This window comes from Octodon degus, unplaced genomic scaffold (assembly GCF_000260255.1).
Source record: "Octodon degus isolate 3935 unplaced genomic scaffold, OctDeg1.0 scaffold00040, whole genome shotgun sequence".
NCBI classification, from domain to species: Eukaryota; Metazoa; Chordata; class Mammalia; order Rodentia; family Octodontidae; genus Octodon; species Octodon degus.
In genome coordinates, this window is record NW_004524616.1 from 15,665,336 (window position 1) to 15,671,637 (window position 6,302).

The following is a 6,302-nucleotide window of genomic DNA, read 5'->3' on the forward strand; positions in this document are numbered from 1 at the left end:
TTTTTTTTTGCGGAACCGGGGATTGAACTCAGGCCTTTGCACTTGCCAGGAAGGCACTTACTCTACTGAGTTATCTCCCCAACCCCAAGACTTTATATATTTAAAGCCCTTAAAAATATAAAATTAAATATCTCTAATGATAATAAGCAGATTAGAGAGAGTTCTGTAGATCAAAACACTAGCTCAACAGGATATATCCTTTCTAGATAGGAAAGCACAAAAGCATCCATAGCCCCATCCCCACTACATACATTGATGTTTAGTGTTTAGAAAACTCCTCTGAGCCTGAGTGCAATAGAGGAATCCTGCTTACACTCACGGTGGGACTTAGGATTGAGGCTGAATTCAGATGGGGAAGCGCAGTCCTCTGGGCGCCGCCCTTGCTCCAGTGCACGCAGTGAGCAGCAGAAGAACCCCTCAGAGTTGTACTCTAAGAAAATTGCCCCAGTGGGAGAGGAAGTGCGTGTTCCTGCCACTGTAAAGGTGTAAATTACCACCATCCTCTTGGAGAACAAGATTTTCATTTTTTTTCAAAAAAAATATGTTGAAGGTCTTTGATGTATGGCGTCCTAGTTTGGGCTTTGGGGATATAGCAATGGAAAGAGAAAGGCAGGATGAAGCTGACACTGGTGGGGAAGAAAGTTAAAACTAGAAAACCAAAAGGATAACAAGCGCTGCAAAGCAAATGTGTGCAGAGGAGGTGGAGCAGCTTAGGCCTGAAGGAGAACCAGGGGCCAGATAAGGCCTCGAAGAGTAACCTAGCCAGCAAGAAAAGAGCACTCCCAGGGTCCCAAGGAAAGGTGTGGGTTCCAGGGGGTCACACAGCTGTGATGGAGCCAGCCAGTGTATGAGGCTAGCAGGGGCCCCAGGCCAAGGATTCTTTATCACACTACAGTGGGAGCAGTCAGTCTCCAAATTCAGAGGAGAGTGAGACTCATTTCAGAAAGGGTTTCATCTGCTATCAGGATTTCTAAGGCAGGCTGACACAGAAGCAGCACTTAGCAGTGAACCTGAATTTGTACTGTTGCTGCTCCCCAGATTGCCTTGGAAGGTGGCCCACACTAAGAACAGTGCGGCATCCTGGCTCCCTGCTCCAGGCTGACTGACTTATTAATTACTTTTGAGAGAATCACAGGGTTCTTTCGGTCACTTCTTGTCCTGAGATGTGCCGACCCTATATTTTGGAAGACTCTTGGTCTGGCAAAGTCTTTCATGAACTCGTTTGGTCTTATTTGTTGAGGGGAGGATAGCTGCAGACCCTGTCAGCGCTTGTGCATCCTGGAAAGTAGGCACAGCGTAAATGGGCAGCAGAACGCGAGAGTAATGTCTGTGCAGAAGACATTGGGAAATGCACATAGCAGGGGAAGCTTAGCCAGGGCAGGCTTCTGAGTCGGCCTGAGGGCCTGAGGGGTCAGTGAGCCTTACGGGAGGAGAAAGGCAGAGAGAACCAGAGCAGTGGCCCTCAGAAGGGCAGGCAGGTGGGTTCAGGAAACACAGCAGCCAGGTGTGCACAGCTGGCTGGGTGGGAGAGGCAGGTGCTGTCCTCTAGGCTTCCCCTGGCCCCAGCTACAGCGACCACTCAGACCTGGATTTCTGACCTCAGTCGTGCTAATGAGCCTCAATCATGGGACTTCAGCTGGAGTTACTGGGAGAGAGCAGCGATTCTTCTGCAGGAGGACCTTGAGGTGAGCTACGAAGGAAGCCGGTCTAGGGAGAAAAGGGATAGATTCCTGAGGACATCACTTAGCTTCCTGTCTAGTGGCATCTGAAGTCCGTCCACTCTTAGCTTTTCACCACACAAGCCAATGTATCCGTTTTGCTTAAGCTAGAGCAAATTGATTTCCTTTGACTTGCAACCAGAAGTCTTTTGTCTAATACAGCAATATTGAAAATGCTTTATGTATAAAGATGTGGAGTGTAGCATTATGATGGCAAATACAGAGCAACCTGAGTCCCATGAAGGTTAGAGGCATACATCACAGAGCAGGACACACCCATCGTGGCTGACAGCACAGCACTTGGCACGACAGGATGAAACGTCCACTCTAAGTACGAAGTAGAAATTCTGTGTACAGCCTGACTGCGATTGTGTAAATACAGTCTCAAAAGCAGATGGAACAAAATGCGAGTTCATACAAAGTCAGTGCAAATGGTGGATCTTTTTACTTTTATTTTTATGCATTTTTTATTATTTTATTTTTATGCTCCCAATTTTTGTAGGGTAGATTTTATAAATTTTAACCAATTGTAAATGAGGATATTGGAAAGAAATAAATGGCTTCTACATGCAGAAGTGCCTCAGTCTGTCATCCGAAAGCATGTAGGGTACTGAGCGTCACCCCACCACAGGGATGTGTACCACATGCCCTGTCAGCCGTCTATGATGGCACAAGCCCGGACACAAGCACTATCTGTCCAGAGACAGCAGAGTTATTTTAGGAGTGCTACAGCTCTGGTGCCCAGGCAATTGATTATGAGACCAGGTGACCCCGAGCTAAAGCTCCTTCTGCTAAAAGGAGTTTATTTCTTGTACCCTGTCAAGCCTTATACTGAAACAGTAAAATGATGACTATCAAAGTGGGAACTGTTGCTTGTTATGGTGTAATTTTTTTTTTCTGCAAAAGCTTTCAAAGCAAACAGTTTGCTGTTTTGCAGGTCATATTACAAAAAGAATATGCATGTAGCTGTGGGCTAGTATGGAATCAGGAGAAGCTGCAGCAGTCACCATTACCAAGCTCATAATTACTATAATTTAGACTTGAATAATTTTAATAAATTTAAACATTTTGGCATCCTTAGCCATAATCAATTTTATTCTCTTCCTAGCACTACTTAACAGTTTTCTGGATCATCGGTTGAAAATTCAATAAAATTTATTCTTGGGGTCAGAATAGAGGATACTTTTGAAATTACCCATTACTTCATTTTGAATGCATTTTAAGATTTTGAACAAAATTTACCAATCTTATTTCTCAGTTCAGCCGTTTTGAGTTACATGGAGACAAACATGGCAAGGATTTTATAGCAGGATAAGGATTTGTTTTTGTTTTTCAACATTCTTACAGTTCAGACAGCTGAAGAAATCTTTGATCTACAAGTCTTGGAAATTCAAAGACTCCTCAAGGCATTTTTTTTTTTCAAATTAAAGAATAAAAACAGTATTTGTAATGGAAAGTTTTGATGCCATTAAGCACTAACAGCTTTTACTTAAGCCTGTAATTCATCTTGTGGATTTAAGAGTTTGACCAAGAGTAGGCTTTAGGTGTGATACAGCCCTCTCCAAGACTTGCTAGTGTTACTGATATGCAGAGCGGTGGAAAAACAGCTGGCATTACTACAGAATTACAGCCACTGGTCACAGGGATTGTGTTAGAAGGAAAGGTCTAAAGGACAAGAGACAAAACAATGAATTTCAAAAATCCATTAATGAAGTGTGGTGGCACACCTCTATAGTCCCAGCACTCAGGAAACAGAGGCAAGGAGAGTGCCACAAGTTTGAGGCCAGCCTGGGCTACATAGTGTGTTCAAGGACAGCTTGAACTATACAGCAGGGTCCTGTCTCAAAAAATAAAAGTGCTCTCAAATTAATGGAATTCTTATACCACCTCTAGTTAAATTAGAACATTAGGGAAATTGAGGAAATAGCTCAGTGGTCTAAGCATCTGCCTGGCAAGCATGAGGACCTGGGTGCAATCCCCAGGACCATGCTGTGCTGGACCCTGACCCTAAACCCTAGGCACGCTGTGCCAACCACTGAAACTGGGTGTGGTGGCTCACACCTTTAATCTCAGCCCTGTGGAGGCTGAGACAGGAGGATCACTGCAAGTTTGAGCGCAGTGAGACCCTGTACCAAGTAAATAAATAAATAATTTAAATTGTTTTTTAAAAAAAGAATGTTAGGGAGTCAAAAATACAGAGAATTTGGAAAACCAAATGTATCCAGAATCCTCCTACCAACCTTGAAGTTTTATAGACATCATTCAAATTTCCACACCCACTAACTGCCCAGTGCGAAGGACTTTTATCCTGTAGCTCTCTGGTCCTTCACAGCTTTAGTCCCCTTCTCTCCTGTGTAGTAAATCTCTTTTGTTACTTGGGTAGACATCTCTACTTGCAAACTTGAACCTTGTTCTTTCACCTGGTTTCAAAAGCTTTGTCTCCAGGTGGTGACACCGGGAGCCACATTGTGACCACCAGGGTAGGCCAACCTGGAGTGGAGAAACTCAGGCCTCAGTTGAACCCTGTTGGCATAAAGGAAAGTCATCTTCTAAGACTTGGGAGCTCATGGACCGGCTCCGTGCCTGGGTCCAGCTGCCTCTGCCTGCTCCTGGGTCCCTGTACTGTGTGCTCATGTGGGAAGCCATGCCTAGCAGCTTGCTCACTGCTGTCCCAGACCTCCTGCCTGGGAGTCCTCCAGGCAGGGCAGAGACCTCCTACTCCATCACCACACTGTTTCATACCTAACCGACACTCAGTATATGCAGAATCAGTTCCAGAAAGAATACCGTGATTGACACTGTGAGGCATTATAACCTCTCCCAGCCCTGACTGGCAAGTGTTGGTCTTTCAAATGTTTCTACTATTTTTCAAATATGTTTTTAAAAATAAACTTTTGCTTTTTATTTTCCAAGTTGAGGTTTGAAGGGCTTGATGGCAGTAGCCTGGCAAAGTGCAGAGAGTGGCCCAGTCAGGGTGGGCTGGCGCTGTGGTCTGATGCCCTGTGACAAAGGGCCATTGGTTTGATCCCTGTGCTTTTTTTCTAACCACAGAGCACATTCCTGGGCCTAGTGAGCTGGGCAAAACGTGGACACCATTCAACACAAATCTATCACCACAATCAGTCAAGATCTAGGCTCCTTTCTTTTGGGGGTAGGTCAGAATCGCTCTAGTTTTGCTTGCAAGTAGTTGCAGACATCCTAGTAAATGGGGAATCTGTACCTGAGCAGGTGGGAGGAAGAGTCTGGAGAATTTCACTAAGTACCCGGCACCCTGAAGACAGGGCCCACCTCCACTCTGCCAGGTTGTTCACAGTGCACAGCACCAGCATGTGCCAGGTTGTTCACGCCAAAACTCCTTCTTTCTGTCTCTCTTTCATCTTTCATATAAAGTCCAGCTGCAAGCTCCTGGGTAGCCACACAAGACAACACCAGGACCTACATCCCATCCCGTCTGTGCCTGCCCGACACCAGGTCTTCACACAGCTCGCTTACACAGGTGGTCCCCATGTCTCGGCTTCACGCCTGTGGGATCTGGTCTTTTTCATCTCACTGATTCCCTGCCCCTCACCACCTTCCACACTCATAGCTTTCTTCTGGGACTTTGATAAAGCTCTCTTCTTTTTCTGGGCTCTGGAATCTGTTAGTATCTCCGTGGCATCCTTTCTCTCCCATGCCTGAGCAATCCCTCCACTGTCCTGAAGTGGTCAACTTCAGTGTCACTACATCAGGGAAGCTTCCAGATCTGTCTAAATCTAGACCAAAATTAGAGAAAAAGGAGGGCTGCAAGGAAAGCCAGCATTTTGGCCCTAGCCTTCCAAGGTCAATTAACACTCAGGATATATGAGAACCTGTACTGTAATGTCATCTAACTCAGTAGTATCTCAAATTTTCTGATCAAGGAAATTATGGGGCCAAAGAAGAAAGTGATCGATGATGTCGAGTGTGCCTAAGGAGAGTCACTTGGAGAGAAAACATTCTCTCAGGCTTTCACAGAGAGCACATTAGCCAAGCAATGGCCGTGACTCATCCACATGGCTGACACAAAGGTTCTACAATCTAAGGTACAGGATCTCAGGATAAGTCCTGAGGAGATTTCACTGTCCTTATCAGACCCAAAGGCTGCAACTCTTGTTGCACAGGTCCTGCTTTACCTTGGTCTAACCATCCAGCAGAAAAGCATAAAAATGAAATACAGGAAGTAAAGCCATGCTGTTATGTTGAGCTATAGGGGACTCAGGTCAACAATTTCTGACATTGCCAGTGAAGCGGAAGACCCAATACTATTATGGGCTACTGGACTCTTTCAGAATATTTTACTGAGTTTACACACCTATAATATTCAAATAACGGAACTTAACAAAAAAAGGGTATACAGATGAATGTCCATGTTGTATCCGTGTATTCAAAGTGGTTAGGATAGATATATAGTTACATTCTCTTAATGAATAGAGCAATTTGTTCTAATGGTGTTTGTAAATAGGATATCATGTCCGCATCTTGTACAGCGATTAATCACTAGGAATAATGTATGCAATGTGTGAATTATTGAAACTGCCCTACCAGTTTGGTATGAAACTGTCTCAT